We start from the raw sequence: 16,880 nt of genomic DNA, 5'->3' as shown, positions 1-16,880 counted from the left end.
AGTCAGGGCTGTAAAATAAATTATATTTTCAATTATCCACTGCCATTTAAATGGCAGAGCTCGGCCCTCCGCGGCACCAGTCTGAAGAGAGCAGCCAGTGAGCAGAGCTACAGGCTCAGTCAGGCTCAACATTTAAATGCAATTTTCAAAAAGTAATTCAGACCCGAGCGGGCCACCGCTACGACGAGTCTCCGCCAGTCTCTTTGTAATGAAGATTGTGGGATGTCCCTTCGATCCAGTCGCTACCGTCACCAATTAACGGGCGGCACAGGCAGCAATGTGAGCAGTGCACGCAAGCAAACCAAAGAAGCATAACTGCCCCTTTTTGGCGCCTTGGCCCACCTCACGAGTGACCACTTCCTGTCTCCACGTCCGGTAAATTGACACAATGTATATTGTTGCAGTCACTTGACGCCATGTCAGGTGAATGTAGCCCCCGGTGTAAATGCTAAGCGTGATGCGTGGTACTTGGCAGGACTGCAAGGGAAGGGCGTTAAACTGACTGCAGGCAGCCACTTCACACCATGTGGAGCAGTCATCCAGTCAATGAATCCACCCTTGGAAACATTGGCAGATTTCACTGTCTCTGCCATTTCACATGTGAGCTGGTGACACCTGGATGAATGCAGCACCTACATGTAGGGATAGGGTGGCCGGGCGCTTGGCGTGCCAAGGTATCGGGGCTTCACATTATCAGTTCTGGGGATTCATGTAATGAAGCGGTGCACTCTGGGAGCTCTATTCTTGTTCCGTTCAGTTGCACCCACCGATCTCATGCATTCTCAGCTACCATGAAAGTATGGGATATTACTTACACGTGTGCATTTTTATCCATTGTTAAGTATTGCCGGCAGCCATAAAATGATTCTGTCCCACAGAGCGGGCGTCCCGGCCGTGCAGCAGGTGTGATCAGCAGTGTGGCAAGGCAGCCGAGCCCCATGATTCCGGTGCTGCCCACTAACCATTGAGCAGCCAGCCTCCACCTCCAATTTCATTACAAAGTTAACTCCTGGCGCGCACCCTGTCAGCAGGACGTGAAGACGTGTCCCCACACAGCGCCATGGCAAAGTTGCCACACATACCTTAACTGTGGCAGCCAGGCATCGGGCAGGCCCCACCCGGATCTCCAGGTCGCAGGGCCGATCAAATGTAACACTGTAGCACTGAGAGCAGAGCACGTCGGATATTTAACTGTTACATACTGAGCCTGCACGCCGCTTCACACTGAGAGACTGATGTTTTCGCTCTGTACTCGGAGGACAGGAGTGAATTCCTTATTTTCATTAAATTGAACCAGACATCACCGGCTTGGGTTGTATACTTTCTTTTCCGACCCTAAGGACTGGGCTTATGGACTTTGTGAATTAGAGACGACTTGGAGAATACTTGAAATAGATATAAGAGTTGATGCTGGTTACGGACTAAGGCATACCTCTTAGAATTTTCAACATAAACCCTCCTTTTGTACTTACATGCCCTGACGAAGTCTTTTGGTCACCACGACCAAGACAAAACACGTGTTGGCAGCGGCTATTATATTCTCTAATGGTGAAGATTGGACTCAATTGAAAATGAAAATAAATGAAGATGAAATGAAGACACTTTGAACTCTTGGATTTGATATTTGTTTCTTGATATTGAAGAACTTTTAGCTCAGGATATATTGTCTGCTTTATAACTTTACACTTGTGGCCTGTTTATATGTCACATTGTTTGGTTCTGGCTGGGTGACCAGGACCTTATCCTTTGAGCTAACCGGATATTGCATTGCATTACTAAGATTTCTTCCCAGCGCAATCTACCCTCACTCACCTGTCTGTTTTTGTTGTACTGAGCCTGCTGCCAAGTGAAGTCTGCTGCGGCCCGGGCGGAGCGCACAGCACACAGGTGTCGGACGCGCTAGCGCACGCGCTAGCATCTGGCGTAGGCTAATTAGAGCAGGGACCGCCAACCTTGTGAGCTACTAATATTATTTGTGCTGTAATAGTGACCACATCAGACAAGATCACATTAGTGGCCACCCCATGCTAGATTACTCACAGTGATCACTTCAGTACATTCGACAGGACTACCAACAGTAAGGTAAAAAAGCCTTTTCAGATTGGAATGCCTCCATACGGTTAATATGACATCCGTAGCTGCCCCTGCCCCTAGCACCAAGGTATTAATATCAGTAATAGTGTATGATTTATCACTCAGATATTAGCTTTACATATATTTCGTCTCCAAACATTAACTTATGAGTTGTGAAAACACACACTTTTTTTGTCTTGAATACACACATTTGGTCTGCAGATATTAATTCAACAAAGCAAAATGTTCCAATTTAGTAGGCTGGGATTCACATAAGTGAGCTACTTCTATCTAGTTGGAGAGCTACCAGTAGTTCACAAGCTACTAGTTGGAGAAGCCTGTTTTAGAGACTTTTGCTTTAAATATTGTTTGCTTTGTGCACAGACTTTGCAGTGATGAAGCAAGGATATGTATGCATTGCGACTTGCTTAGTCAAGAATCTTCAAAGTAATTATTAATGTATTAACAAACATGTTTTGTGTACTAAAATTGCATCAAATTACACGTTAGGTATCTAAGTGATGCTTGCCAATGTGCTTTACTAATGTTAATACGCTTGCATCTAAAATGGCTGCTGCCATGCTGGTTTTCATCTGCGCATGCGTCCGTCATACTTATGTGACTTCACGTACTAACCATTCTGGAGGGAAACTCTTGCTTCTGCGCATTCGTGCCTTTAACTTTTAACTATAGGAAGCTTGCATAGCTGCCTGCGCTAAGATTGTCTGTCTTGCCTAACCAACTAAACGCAATAGTAAATGGATTTATATGGGATCAGTGTAGTAATAAGTGGTATACATTGCATACATGTATTCTTTGTCTAAAACTGTTCTTTTCTATTCTTACATGTATCCAAATTCATGATGACATGCTGTACCGACAAAAATCCATCTTTGGTGGCACTGAGTCTGCGCGAAAAGCATCAATGTCCCTGAAACTTCAACTTTTGGACGCCTTCCAAAGGACAATGTGCTAGAAGATGCTCGTGGGAATTGCACCTTGACCCACAATGAATTGACTGAACTCAATGAAATTAGTTACTTTTCTGAGCATGCTCAGATGACCAAAAAGACGTAATATGAACTTGGAAAATGGGCGTATTCATAGAATGAATATTAAGAAGGACATGTAACAAATTTGTGTGGTGTGATGACCTCTCCTCATACCTTGTCCAATCAAATTTGGGGATCCTGACATTTGCAACAATGGGGGTGGTACATTGCCCCGAAAAATAGTAGAACTAGGGTGAGCTTAGTTAGTTAGTTGTCCGACTTGTCCGAATAGCTGACCTGTCACTGACCCAACGCACTCGATAGGTACCGGGAGCAGAGGTGCTGGCGGAGCACTCTGTCAGAAGATTTGAAACCCAGATGGGGGTTTGGAGAACCTAAGTGCTGGTGAAGCACTTGGACAGTGGATTTAGAAATTTCTCGGGGGATTTGGCTGTTAGCTGCAGAGAGGACTAACGCTGGCGTTGCAACTTTAACTGCGGATGCTGGTCGTAGTCCTTGGTGGTCCCGTCCTGATCCAATTTGGCTGTACCTATCCTGATTGTTTTGGTCTGCACCTGCTTGCCTTGCTGGCATCCGTCTTGGGGTCCTGTCCTCATTCCTGCCCATGGTCGGGGTTGGATTTCCTTGCACCACTTAGGTAATTATAGTAGGGCTTGTTTGCTACACCTGCACTGCGTTATTTGATGTTTCTATGCCTAACGACTTTTCCTTTGATTTCATTGCAATTATCATTCTAATATGCATCTTCTTAATTGATAATGAATTATTAAAAATATTATGGTTTCATATATTCAAAAGTTTACCTTAGATAAAGGTTTTCAAAACGGTATAGGTCCAAATGTTAGTATATCAACTGATGTCGAGTTTGTAGCGTGGGTTACCTAGTTAGACTCATAAGGGCCCAGGTGAGTATGTCTGGTGGCCTGCGCGCTCTATCAGTTATATTTTCTGGTAGCAGAGGGAAGGTTAGAGTTTGGTTAAGATAGGTAGGTAGTTAGTAGGTTAACTAGTTTTATTGATCGATCAAACTGTATTTTACATTTGAAATGGTATTTTGAAAATGTTATTTTATGTATTAACCCAAATTGTTGGTACTTGTTTCATGTTTTGTTTGGAAATCCCGGGGGCAGAATAAGCAGGTGGTAACTGGAAGCCACGCTGCAGTGAGGTCACTTACCTGTAGCAATTCAGTGCATGGTTAAGTAAAGCTGGAAGCACTGTTTAGGGTTTTCTGAATGAATGTGTGAATAAATTATAGCAAAGAGTTTGCTGGCAAAACCTTTAGTGCGATATCACCTAGAAAGGGTCATACGGAAGGAGTAGCAGGTTCTTCTGAGCTTGATTGACAGCAGAGAAGTTCACAGGTGAAACTTTGGTCTTGTAAATAACCCAGGAGAGGGTAAGGCTAGGGAAGTAGCAGTTTCTTTAATGCTTGAGTGAAGGGTAGGCGGAAGGGATCTACTCACAGTATATGAAGAGTAAGCGGAAGGGATTTACTCGCAGTATATAAAACCTATCAGTCCTTTGAATTAGTCACTCAGGTACAGTGGTGAATATTTTTACGTTGTTGATTAATGAAAACTGCACTTTAAAATACAAGAAATAAAGTTCTCGTATTATCAAGCAAAGGAGGGAGTCAGTCGCAGAGCTGCGCTGACGTCACTCAGAGCCGCGCTGGTATTGGTTGAGACAGCGGGTGTGTAGCGCGATAGCAATTGTAAAGGAGGAGTGAGAAACAGGAGCATGAGAACTCATCTCATGGGAAAAGCCGCACAAGTATTGGTTGGAATAATTTGAACCTGAGATTTTAATTGGTCACTGAAATTAAGAAACCCGCTGGTATTGGAAGCATTTTGTAAACATAAAACTGAGTATTACTGCAAAGATTGTGGTTTGTGATATATGTGGCATATAGGTCCGATTGAAGGTAATCGACATGACAGAAGGTATTTAGGGTTTGCGCACGAGCAATTCATTAGAGGTAGACCTTACATAATGTCATTTTTCAAAAGGGTTAAGAATTTCTTCAAGAAAGACAAAGTGATTAAAACTAGAGAAGGAATTATTATTCCACCATCCAAAACACCCGCATCATACATGATGGTGGAAAGGGGCTATCACACCTGTGTGTGGGTAAAGAACTGGATGGAATACACAAAAGATGATGGTGTATTAGCTTTCCCAAAAAATGGTAGTTTCAATGGTCGAGTTTTGTACAATATGAGAACTTGCATGAATGAATTAGATCCCAGACCTAGACTAATGCAGTATGAGGCATTAGAAGAATGGGAGACTGAGGCATATGAGCGAGATAGGCCTAGAAGCAATCGAAATTGGAGTAAGTTCTATCCTAATAATCCAAAGGAGACCAGAGACAAATTGATGAAACAGTGGAGGCAGTCCATGTTAGTGGAAGGATTATACCCGGTGAGAGAGCTAGAGAAATCTCCCGTAATCAAATGTGTAGCGAAAACACAACATTTAATGACAAGCGGTGAGTCAGATGATGATTGTATGGAGGATTTGTTAATGAAAAATCCACCACCTTACCATGAAGAATCAAGTACAGTTAATCCAAGTGCTCCATTTTTTGCTCCACCTTTAGTTCCACAAATTCTGCATGAGAAGCCATTAGAAAAATTGTTAAAAGAGAAGGAAAAGGAAGCACTAGAGAAACAAAGAACTGAGTTAATTCAGAAAATTTCCCAGTTAAAAACGAGTCCTGAAGCGTTGACAATTCCAGTTACAATTGGCCCTGTTATTCCCTTATATGGGGATAAACAGCCTAGTCTAAAAACCCCTGTCCTGACCACACCTGTAGTCCAGCCTAGAAAGGAGACTCTAATAGTGGAAGATCAAGAAAGTGAATGTGAGTCAGTAATTTCCCTTATGGATTTACGCATCAGAGAGCCAGACAGAAATTCAGCCAGAAAAAGTACACCTGGAAGTTCTAGAAAGGTACGGATGGAAGCATCCTCAGGTACGATAAATGCGACAGTAGTTACCCAGGAAGAAATAGAGAGATGGTCCCGAGAAATAGAAACACCTAAGTCAACACCACCGAAAATGTTGGATATATACAAATTAAGGGTCGAATTGGAAGATATGATGGCTGGAAATGTGGGATTGGAAAGGTTAAATACCTTTACAGATGACAAATTATTGTTTATATGTAAGAGCATTACTAGAAACACCAGAGTATTCCATGAAAAATTAATGGATGCAGCTATGGATATGGGAATTGACATTGGCAGATCTAAGGTTTTGCAGAAACCCTACAGAGCTGAGTTTACTGACAAAGATTTATAAAACATGAATGTGTCAGGGAGAAAAGTGCAGATTAAAGAGCTGATGAATTTGTTACAGAAATGGGGTGACTTTGAAAGGTGGAAAGCCAGGTGGGCTAAGAAAAAGGAGGAAGTACGTGCAAAACAAAATAAATCTACTTCTGAATATTTGCTAAAAGAACCTGAAAAGGTAGAGAAACTGTATTCCATTAGAGAAGTACCAGGGGGAGGTTATGTGCATGTCCCATGGTCCCGACAGGATATTTTGTCATTTACAAATGACTTTCCAAAATTGAGAGAAAGCCCTGTGGAGTGCTACAGGCAGGTTGAAAGATTTGTAAAGGTGTTGAAAGTTTTACTGAAATATTTGGACGGATTGTTCGACATTGTTGTACCAGTTGATTTGTGGACAGAATGTAAAATAGCTATTGATTGGCCCAGTGAGGAATACCCCAGAGACTCGAAAACAGGAGCCCCGTCCTATGAAGATATGAAAAAGTATAATCAAGTCATAACTTACCTGAAAGGGAAAGTTCCCCCAAAAGAAACTGATAGGACTAAAATTGATAGAACCACTCAAAATAAAGCTGATCTGGGCATGCATACTATGAACATCTCTTGTAGAGTTTCAAACAGTATAGTGGGCTAGAAAACATTGACACAAAAGACATGACCCCTTTCATCTATCGGTTTGTGCTGGGCCTGAGACCTGAAATTTCGCAATGGATCAAGGATCATAAAATATGCTGGCAGGCCAAGCCTATAGATGAAATCCTGAAATATGCAAAATATTGTGAAGATGAATTGGATAACAAAAGAAAGAATTTGGAAGAAAAGGTAATATGGGAACAAGTGAAATTAGCAGAGCAGCAGAAACTCCAGTTGAGTAAAATTACGAATAATGCTGGAACAGCAGGAGGCCAGGGAGATGGAAGTGGGGTAAACTATAAAGGAAAGTTTAATAGAGAGGAAGTCAATTTCCCTGTCATGGGTGTGGAAAGTTGGGACACTGGGGGAACGAGTGTAAAGTGGTATTTAATATTAACAGTGTGCCTAATAATCCTTTAAATCCGCAGACGCAGAATGAGGTGCAAAGGAAGCCACAGCGGCAGGTAATACAAAACCAGTTACCCCTTGCCCCTATGCAAAAGTCTAGGAGCAAATAAGGATACAGTGTGGAAACCACAGATTGGGAGGGAAATAGTGGAGAAGACCCATTAGTATCACAATTTCGTTTGAGTGACACATTCATTGCTGACGATTCTGAGTGACGGTGCCTGAGAGGGGAGGACGAGGAGTGCGTACTTGGTGCATCCTTGCGGGTTGTTCAGTCTGGCCCATATATTGAAGGAAACGTTGAGGGAAATTATATAACCTTTTTATTGGACACAGGCGCTTCTTGTTCTACTGTGAGAACAGCAAACGTTCCAAACCTACCCCTCTAGGGAGAAGCGATCCAAGTAGTGGGCGTTTCTAATAAGCAAATTAGTACCACTGTAACTGAACCAATGGAAGTTAGAATAGGCAATTTTAAAGAAATGCACAAATTTGTCGTTTGTGACTCCAGCCCAGTGAATCTGCTGAGAGATTTGTTGTGCAAAATGATTTGCACCATTTTCTGTACCGATAGTGGTGTAGAAATTAAAACTCCTGATGAGGATGGAGTTTATAAACTGATGTTAGCAAAGCCAGAAACAGAAATTAAAAAGCTGACTGTAGAGGACATACCAGATGAGCTGAAACATACTGTGGATCCTATAGTGTGGGATTTTACAGGAAAAGATGTAGGTTTAATGGCAAATGTTGGACCAATAAAAGTGATGGTGAAGGAAGGTGCAGAATACCCAAACAATCGACAGTACAGAATGAGCTCAGAAATAAAAGCAGAGGTTGCAGAAGAAATAAAACGATTAACTGAGACAGGAATTATACAAGAAATATTGAGCATTCCATGTAATTAACCGATAATTGGCATCAAGAAACCAAGTGGGAAGTATAGAGTCGTACAAGACTTGCGAAAAATTAATAAAATTGTTGTTCCATGCTGTCCAGTTGTGCCAAACCCTGCAGTGATTCTATATCAGATACCATGGGGAGCTGGATGGTTTACCGTAATTGACTTGTGTCACGCCTTCTTTTCCATCCCATTGCATCCAGATAGCAAATAACTTTTTGCTTTCAAATTCGACGACCATGTCTATGTTTGGAATCGTGTCCCTCAAGGGTACACAGAAAGCCCCTCAATCTTTAATCAGATATTAAAGAAATGTCTTGAATCTCTGGTGTTGCCCGGAAAATCAGTCCTGGTGCAATATATAGATGACCTCTTGGTGGCGTCTAAAACCCAAAATGACTGTATAATTGGCACTATTGCATTACTGAATCATTTAGGTAGAGAAGGGCATAAAGTCTCACCTGAAAAAATTGTAGGTCTGCACCATCTCTGTAAAATATCTGGGGCACAAGATAGAAAGAGGAGTCAGAAGAGTTACCTCAGAAAGAATCAGAATAATCAAAAACATGAATCTACCTCAAACTCAAAAGGAGATCAGAATGTTCCTAGGAGTTGTAGGCTATTGCAGACAGTGGATTGTGGGATTTGCAGTCCTAGCAAAACCATTAATACAGATGACAAAGAAAAGAGGAAAGGACCCAGTAGAATGGGATGATCAAAGCATGACTGCTTTCTTGAAATTAAGAGAATGTCTGTGTACAGCTCCAGCATTAGGAATGCCTGACTATTCAAAAGAATTTGCACTGTTTTGTGACACACAAGACAATTGACGTCCTGTGGCATATTTCTCATCCACACTGGACCCAGTGGCATCTGCATTGCTAGGGTGTCTGAAAGCAGTGGCTGCCACATGTGCAAGTCTTGAACAAAGCGAGTCCATTATCATGGGACATCCAGTAACTGTTTATGTCCCCCATGCAGTTGTGATTTTGTTGACCAGAACCAAAACCCAATATTTAACCCCTAGTCGGCTGACTAATTATGAGAGAATTCTGATAGGTGCAGAAAATGTGACTATAGCTAGGTGTAATATCCTGAACCCGGCAACACTGCTACCAAATTCACACTTTGCAAAAGTGGAAGAAGTCGAACATGATTGTATCGACTTAACTGAATACAATACCAAACCATGTCCAGACATTAAAGCAGACCCATTAATGCACTCAGAATATGAGCTGTTTGTAGATGGCTCATGCATGACACATGAGGAAGGAGGTTTAAGTGTTGCTTATGCCGTGTGCACTTTGGAAGGTCCAATTGAAGCATCCTATTTACCTGGAGTCAAGTCTGCACAAATAGCCGAATTGGTCGCATTAACAAAAACTTGCAAATTTGGGAGGAATTGCAGAGTAACCATTTACACTGACAGTCAGTATGGTTACAGGGTTGTGCATGACTTTGGCCAACTTTGGATGCAAAGGGAGTTTCTGACTTCTTCAGGTACTCCTATTAAAAATGGTCATTATGTGAAAGACTTACTGAAAGCAATCCAGTTACCAAAAGAAGTGGCTGTGGTCAAGTGTGCTGCTCACCAATCTGGAAATGACAAAGTGACAGCAGGTAACCGATATGCTTTCGGAGAAACCTAACCTGACAGGCTTGTTTTTGATTCATAAAGTAGTTCCACACACAGAGACCTATTGGGATGTCATCCTAAAAAGTTTAGACAGGAAACTTTACCATCAGTTTCGTATAGGTACTTTGCCACTAAGGGATTTTACTAGTGGTTGGCAGAAGTCGGAGTCCACATCTTGTCCCTGTTGTTCTGAAAGCAAAGAATCAATAGGTCATTTTCTATTTGTATGTACTGCTTATCATGAACCACGCCAAAAGTGGCTAAAGCCAATATGTAACAGATTAAACACCCGGTTGAGCAGAGAAGCACTGATCATCCTGAGATTTAACACAGCCGAATGGTTATCCATAGGACTGGCAAAATTTCTTGGGTGGGCCTGGTTAATTAGAACTAGGTATGTTCGTAGCACTTCAAGCTGAAAAATTTATAACTGTCTGCTATAGCCTATCTATCATATTTGGGCAGTATTAATGAATTGTTTTTTATATATACATGTTTTAACATTTTTATAGACGTCTTCATATGTACATTTAATTGAGTTTTTGAAACAAATTCTTTCTTGTCTGTTTAAAATTTTCATATTTCGGTTTTATGTTTTGTATTATTATGCATGTCTTTTATGAAGAAAATTCGAAATAAAGACGTTAAAAACTGAAACTGATATGCTGACTAGTTAGCCCAACATTGTGCAAAGTACAAAATGGCAGTAAACAAGAAAGTTGATGCATGTGGAAACAGCTGCCAACTTATGGTGCTTGGAGGTCTGAGTACGTGGGAGGAAGTGAGAGAATTGCAGGATGAGGCAGAACAAAAGGAAAGGGAAGAATGGGTCAATATAGGCTGTCAGAGAAGGGCAGAAGACGGTGTTATTGTTTACCTTGATGGGAGGCCTGTGTTACCTGACTGTATGCTTGCTCCTATGGCTAGGATGTACCACGGAGATTCACATTTGGGGCCAGATGCTATGATTAGGTTGTTTAGACAAACATGGTTCAGTGCAAGATTCAGGAACATAGCAGCGGCTCTTTGCCATAGATGTTTGATTTTCCAACAAATGAATCCTGGTAAGAAAACAATCATACTTCCAGGGAAAATTGGGAAAGCAGAAGGCCATTTCATAAGGTTACAAACTGACTTCATTCAGTTACCCCCTTGCAGAGGACTGAAATATGTCCTAGTCATTGTCTGCCTGTTTTCAAAATAGGTAGAAGCCTATCCTACATGTAGGAATGACAGCATCACAGTAGCAAAACTCTTATGTAGAGAACTGATCCCTCGTTTCGGTTTTCCAGTATCAATTGAATCAGATTGAGGCCTGCATTTTAATAATGAAATAATTGCCCTAATCTGTCAAGCATTCAAAGTCAAGCAAAAGCTGCACTGTGGATATCGCCCAGAGGCTTCTGGAGTGGTTGAGCAACTGCATGGAACAAACAATTAATGCAAAAAAACAATGGATTTAGGCCCAGATCTTTGTACTAGGGTGAATGTAAGACATTGTTCTGCATTCTGTCCATCAACTGTGTTTTTTGCATTTTTCACCCCGAGTGGGCTGGGTATGCTCTGACGTGAGTCCCAGGCACTCCACATCACTGGAGTCAAGCTATCCAGGCTGAAGAAGGCTGATAGCCAGAAACCGGTTATTGGATGCTTGATTCCGGTCTAGGAAAGACATGGCTTGGTAGTTCGGGCTGGACTGTTCCCATGAGGCACAGGGTCAAGGCTGATTTGCATATAGCCATTGTCTGACCTAGGGTGGTGTGGAGTGCAAAAAAACGATGGATTTAGGCCCAGATCTTTGTACTAGGGTGAATGTAAGACATTGTTCTGCATTCTGTCCATCAACTGTGTTTTTTGCAATTTTCACCCCGAGTGGGCTGGATATGCTCAGACGTGAGTCCCAGGCACTCCACATCACTGGAGTCAAGCTATCCAGGCTGAAGAAGGCTGATAGCCAGAAACCGGTCCTTGGATGCTTGATTCCGGTCTAGGAAAGACATGGCTTGGTAGTTCGGGCTGGACTGTTCCCATGAGGCACAGGGTCAAGGCTGATTTGCATATAGCCATTGTCTGACCTAGGGTGGTGTGGAGTGCAAAAAAACGATGGATTTAGGCCCAGATCTTTGTACTGGGGTGAATGTAAGACATTGTTCTGCATTCAGTCCATCAACTGTGTTTTTTGCAATTTTCACCCAGAGTGGGCTGGGTATGCTCAGACGTGAGTCCCAGGCACTCCACATCATTGGAGTCAAGCTATCCAGGCTGAAGAAGGCTGATAGCCAGAAACCGGTCCTTGGATGCTTGATTCCGGTCTAGGAAAGACATGGCTTGGTAGTTCGGGCTGGACTGTTCCCATGAGGCACAGGGTCAAGGCTGATTTGCATATAGCCATTGTCTGACCTAGGGTGGTGTGGAGTGCAAACAAACGATGGATTTAGGCCCAGATATTTGTACTGGGGTGAATGTAAGACATTGTTCTGCATTCTGTCCATCAACTGTGTTTTTTGCATTTCTCACCCCGAGTGGGCTGGGTATGCTCAGACGTGAGTCCCAGGCACTCCACATCACTGGAGTCAAGCTATCCAGGCTGAAGAAGGCTGTGAAGTACCGGGTTTTTAAGAACCCAGCGGTGCCAGGGAACAACACCCAAAGACTTCGAGTCCTTCCTGTTTCAGACTACAGAAACACAGAGTCTTCTTGGTGAAGTCAAAGATCGTATTTATTGGCTGCAGCCAGTAACAAGTATCCTAGAAGTACAACAGCATGTATGTTCTCAGGAGACTGCTCAAAGTTACAAAGCCAGTCTTCTTCTTTTATACAAAGTAATCTGCTTCAGCCAAACATTCCTTATTTTACAGTTGACCATACACATATTTTTACTACAAAGAAAAAGCAGAGTCACGATGACAAGCCCATATTTCAGTTTGTCCAACTCGTAATCAATTACCCTGCAAGGTCCAGTATTCTCATCAGATATCGACGGACCCCCAATAAAATCGGGCACCTCCTCCTCGTAAAGCAAGTCATAAAGCAAGAAACAGGGACAGGTGTGTGTAAGATTAGGCATGGTTTGTGTGCGATGAAAGGTTTATGATATGTTGTGCCTTGATACTAATCTCGCTCGGCCACTGGGAGAGGAACTGGCCGGGCAGGTTCGGCTTCGGGCAGTGGAGTCAGCTTGCCCGGGTCACAGAGGAGTCAGCAAAGGTGTACGTGTCCTTCAGATTCGTTTTTGGCTTTAATCATTTGGCTATGTGAGGGCAATCACAAAATGGCTGCCGTTCACAAAATGGAACCCGAGGGTTCATGACGAGAACTCCGATTTCAGGGTGATTCCGTCACCCGATCGTGACGAAAATGCTTACGCATAGTATTCAGATCATTACCGGTCTGCTGATATCAAAATCGTCATGATACGACGATGTTTATAACACGGGTCCAGAATTTTCAGTACTATAGACCCTCCTTTTGCCCTTACATAGGCAATTAACCTATACTCATGCTAGTCTGAGTCCAGGTCTATATCCACAAAGTCATTGAGATGTTGCTGTAGCATCATCCTATTACTTAGCTCGTTTCTTGATACAGGTTTCCTTACACACGATGTAGCACAGAGGCCACATATTGCAGGAGCACACTGTACACACAGACAGAACAGGAAAAGAATGGCTAAGATCATCCCAATGACTATCAGAATCCTCCATCCCCAGGCGGATATCAGTTCCCAGAACCACCCCATCAATGACCAGTCTCCTTTATCCACGTGAATAGATTCAGAGATCTTATGCAATTTGGAGATGGCCTGGTAGACTGTCGGGGCGTTATCTGGGATGAAAATGCAGCAACTTGATTGGATCACTTTACATACCCCTCCTCGGTCTGCAAGTATGACGTCTAATGCGACCCTGTTTTGAAGAGTCACAAGGCGATCCGACTGGAGCTCAGCAGTCAAATTACTAAGGGCACCGGTGGTTTCAATTACAGTGGATTCAACCACCCTTGTCAATTGTCTTATGTTCCTGCTGTTCACCATAGGCCCCCAAAACGGCAGAAAACCCTTTATGAAGTCTCCAAATTCTTGTCCGACAGTGTCATCTTTACTCATGACACCTCTAACTATCCTTGTTTTATGATAATCTGCCGCGGCCGTGTAGGTGGGAGGCAACAGGAACGAAACAAAACATGTGCCCGAGAAGTCAGGGGGCAACCATGTATAGGCTCTATCATGGCAGATGAAATAGGTGCCCTTAGCTGCTACGAACGAAGGGGAAGTTTGAGATGCAAAAACATATGTTTCAGCGCAGACACTTCTCCCTAACTGAGCTCTGGGATTTTTGCCATTACTTTGCAGACACAGGTGACCCTGATGGGATACAATCCATATCGGGGATGATCTCTTTGCTTGCTGGTTCTCACTCAAAGCAACTCTATATCCTGTTATGTTCCATCTAGTGTATGCTTGCAACTCATCTCTGGGAATGGTTCTATACGAGTCAATGTCTCTGCTCATATATGTAATTCCCACTACCAATCCTTTGTTGCTCGAGTTACTTCTTGTGGAATGTGGAGGATATGGTTCGATGGCATATATGAACACTGTTTGAAACACCCACAAAGAACCATTGTAGCTGAATGGTAAGACCAAGTATGGGATGCCCTTATCTGTCGTATGTGGCATAAGGCCACACACCCAACAATTAGTTGTGTTTACTACCAGTTGGTGTTGGTGTAAAAGCAGAATGAATGAGTTATTAGCAAATTCTGATCTCCTAGCGGACTCGTGTTCAGGCAGAGGGTGAAAAGAATGCGAGGAAACAGTAGAAGGAGGTAAGGGCTGTGTAGCGGGTGCAAATGTCACTTGAAAAGTGAATAAAACATATCCTATTAAAAACGTCATTACACCAATCAACATGAAGATACATAATATTAAAAATTGTGCCTTAGTCATCTATATACACATTCTGCTTTTAAAGTTCATTTGCTCGGCAGGTCGCTCCATCTTGAAAAACTCCATCCTCTATAATTGCTGCCCGCGGCGGTAGGGTGTTCTATGCTAAGGAATGCTTCTGTCAGTCCAGGGCAACTCCCTTAGACCAACCAGAACCGTCGACCTAACGTCTTCGGCTGCACCCCAAAGACTTGGGCAACCGCGACCCTAGCAGCGGAACCCGGATGGCGGTTCGAAAAACAAAAATAAGCAAGTTTCTCAGAGGAGAGAGAGAGCTGCACTTTCAAAAATAGAAGAAAATTATTTTATTTGTCCATAGTCATAGTTCTCGGCCTCAAATTATAACGGGTTTTCCCGGGTACTGTCTGGTTTTGAAACAAGAGTTCAGGCTCTGTAGTATTCAATCGAATTGACGGTGGCAAAGCTTCTTGCAAAACATTATCGCTTTCCTGTTCAGAAGTTGTTCCTTTTACACGTGCATCGCTAAAAGGCAGAAATCGAGGCACATTCTCAGTCTCGGAATCAGCGATCCCCTCCTGGGTCCACCGGTCATACGGTAGAGGCAAAGGAACCCTTTGCAATGCACGCCGTGAACCCAGTGCTTTTTCCCTTCCACTCGAACAGCTGATCTCGTTGAGAGAAGGACGAGGTGAGGGCCGGTCCACCGGGGCTGGTCGTTCTTTGTTCGCTGGAAGTTTTTAATCAGCACCCAGGAGCCAGGATCGATCGGATGTTCTGGAGTTTCAGAGACCTGAGGCAGGGTGTCGTGGACCTGTTGGTGTAAAACACGCAAATTAGCCGTCAATTCGTACAAATAATCAAGCAGTACAGGGTGTTCTATCTCACTGAACTTGGTTGGCCTTGGCACTCCCCATATGTTGGCCGGGCGGCCGAACACAATTTCATAGGGATTAAGTCCCACTCGTGAGTGCGCAGTCATTCTGGTTGATAGGAGTGCTAAAGGCAGAGCATCAGGCCATTTAAGACCAGAGCTCGCTTGAATCTTGGCCAGCTTCAGTTTTAGCGTGCCATTATAGCACTCTACTAGTCCAGCTGATTGGGGGTGATTTGCAGCGTGGAACTTTTGCTGAATGCCTAGCCCTTCACATACTTTCTTCATCACTCGACCCACAAATTCACTCCCATTATCACTTCAGACCATTCTTGGCATTCCAAATCTGGGGAAGAATTCTTTGACAAGGGCTTTAGCTGTGGATAAGGCAGTATTGTCCTTTAAGGGATATGCTTCTACCCATCTTGAAAAGGCACAAACAACAACGAGTACGTATTTCAAATTGTTGCACCTTCCCATGTGGATGAAATCTAGCTGCAAAACCTCGAACGGATACGTTGGAGGCGCGAAATGACCAGCTGGAGTTGGGGTTCCCCTACCAGGATTGTATTTCAGACATACCATACAATTCTTGACCACATTCTCTGCATACTTGGGAATTCCAGCATTTTGCCATACCGGAGCCAACAACTTACAAATCCCTTTCACACTGATATGAGCCATACCATGGGCCATTGTCACCACTGCAAGCACATACGCATCGGGTAACAACCTTCGCTGATATTCTGACAATTCGACCCAACACCCATTTGCGTCCAATTTACCCTTACTTTCTCTCCATTCATTCAACTCTTTCTCTGAAACTTCAGCTTGAATGGACTTCACACTCTCAATCGTATCTTCACACATTCCAAAGTCACCAATCCATCTTGCAGAGCCTGCAACATACATTCGACTCATCACATTCCTTGCAGTTTCTTTCGCGACTTCGTCAGCAAATGCATTTCCGCGACCAACATCATCTGTGACCTTTTTGTGTGCACTGCATTTCACAATTGCAACTTGTAACGGCAAGGTCAGTGACTCAAGAAGCTCATTCACCAACTGACCATGCTGTATCTTTGCACCATGCGAAGTCAAAAACCCACGTTCACGCCACAAACGTCCAAAACTATG

The sequence above is a fragment of the Lissotriton helveticus genome, chromosome 6 (assembly GCF_964261635.1).
Source record: "Lissotriton helveticus chromosome 6, aLisHel1.1, whole genome shotgun sequence".
In the NCBI taxonomy this organism is placed as follows: Eukaryota; Metazoa; Chordata; class Amphibia; order Caudata; family Salamandridae; genus Lissotriton; species Lissotriton helveticus.
The sequence above is the reverse complement of the archived record's forward strand: the minus strand, read 5'-3'. Positions refer to the sequence as shown.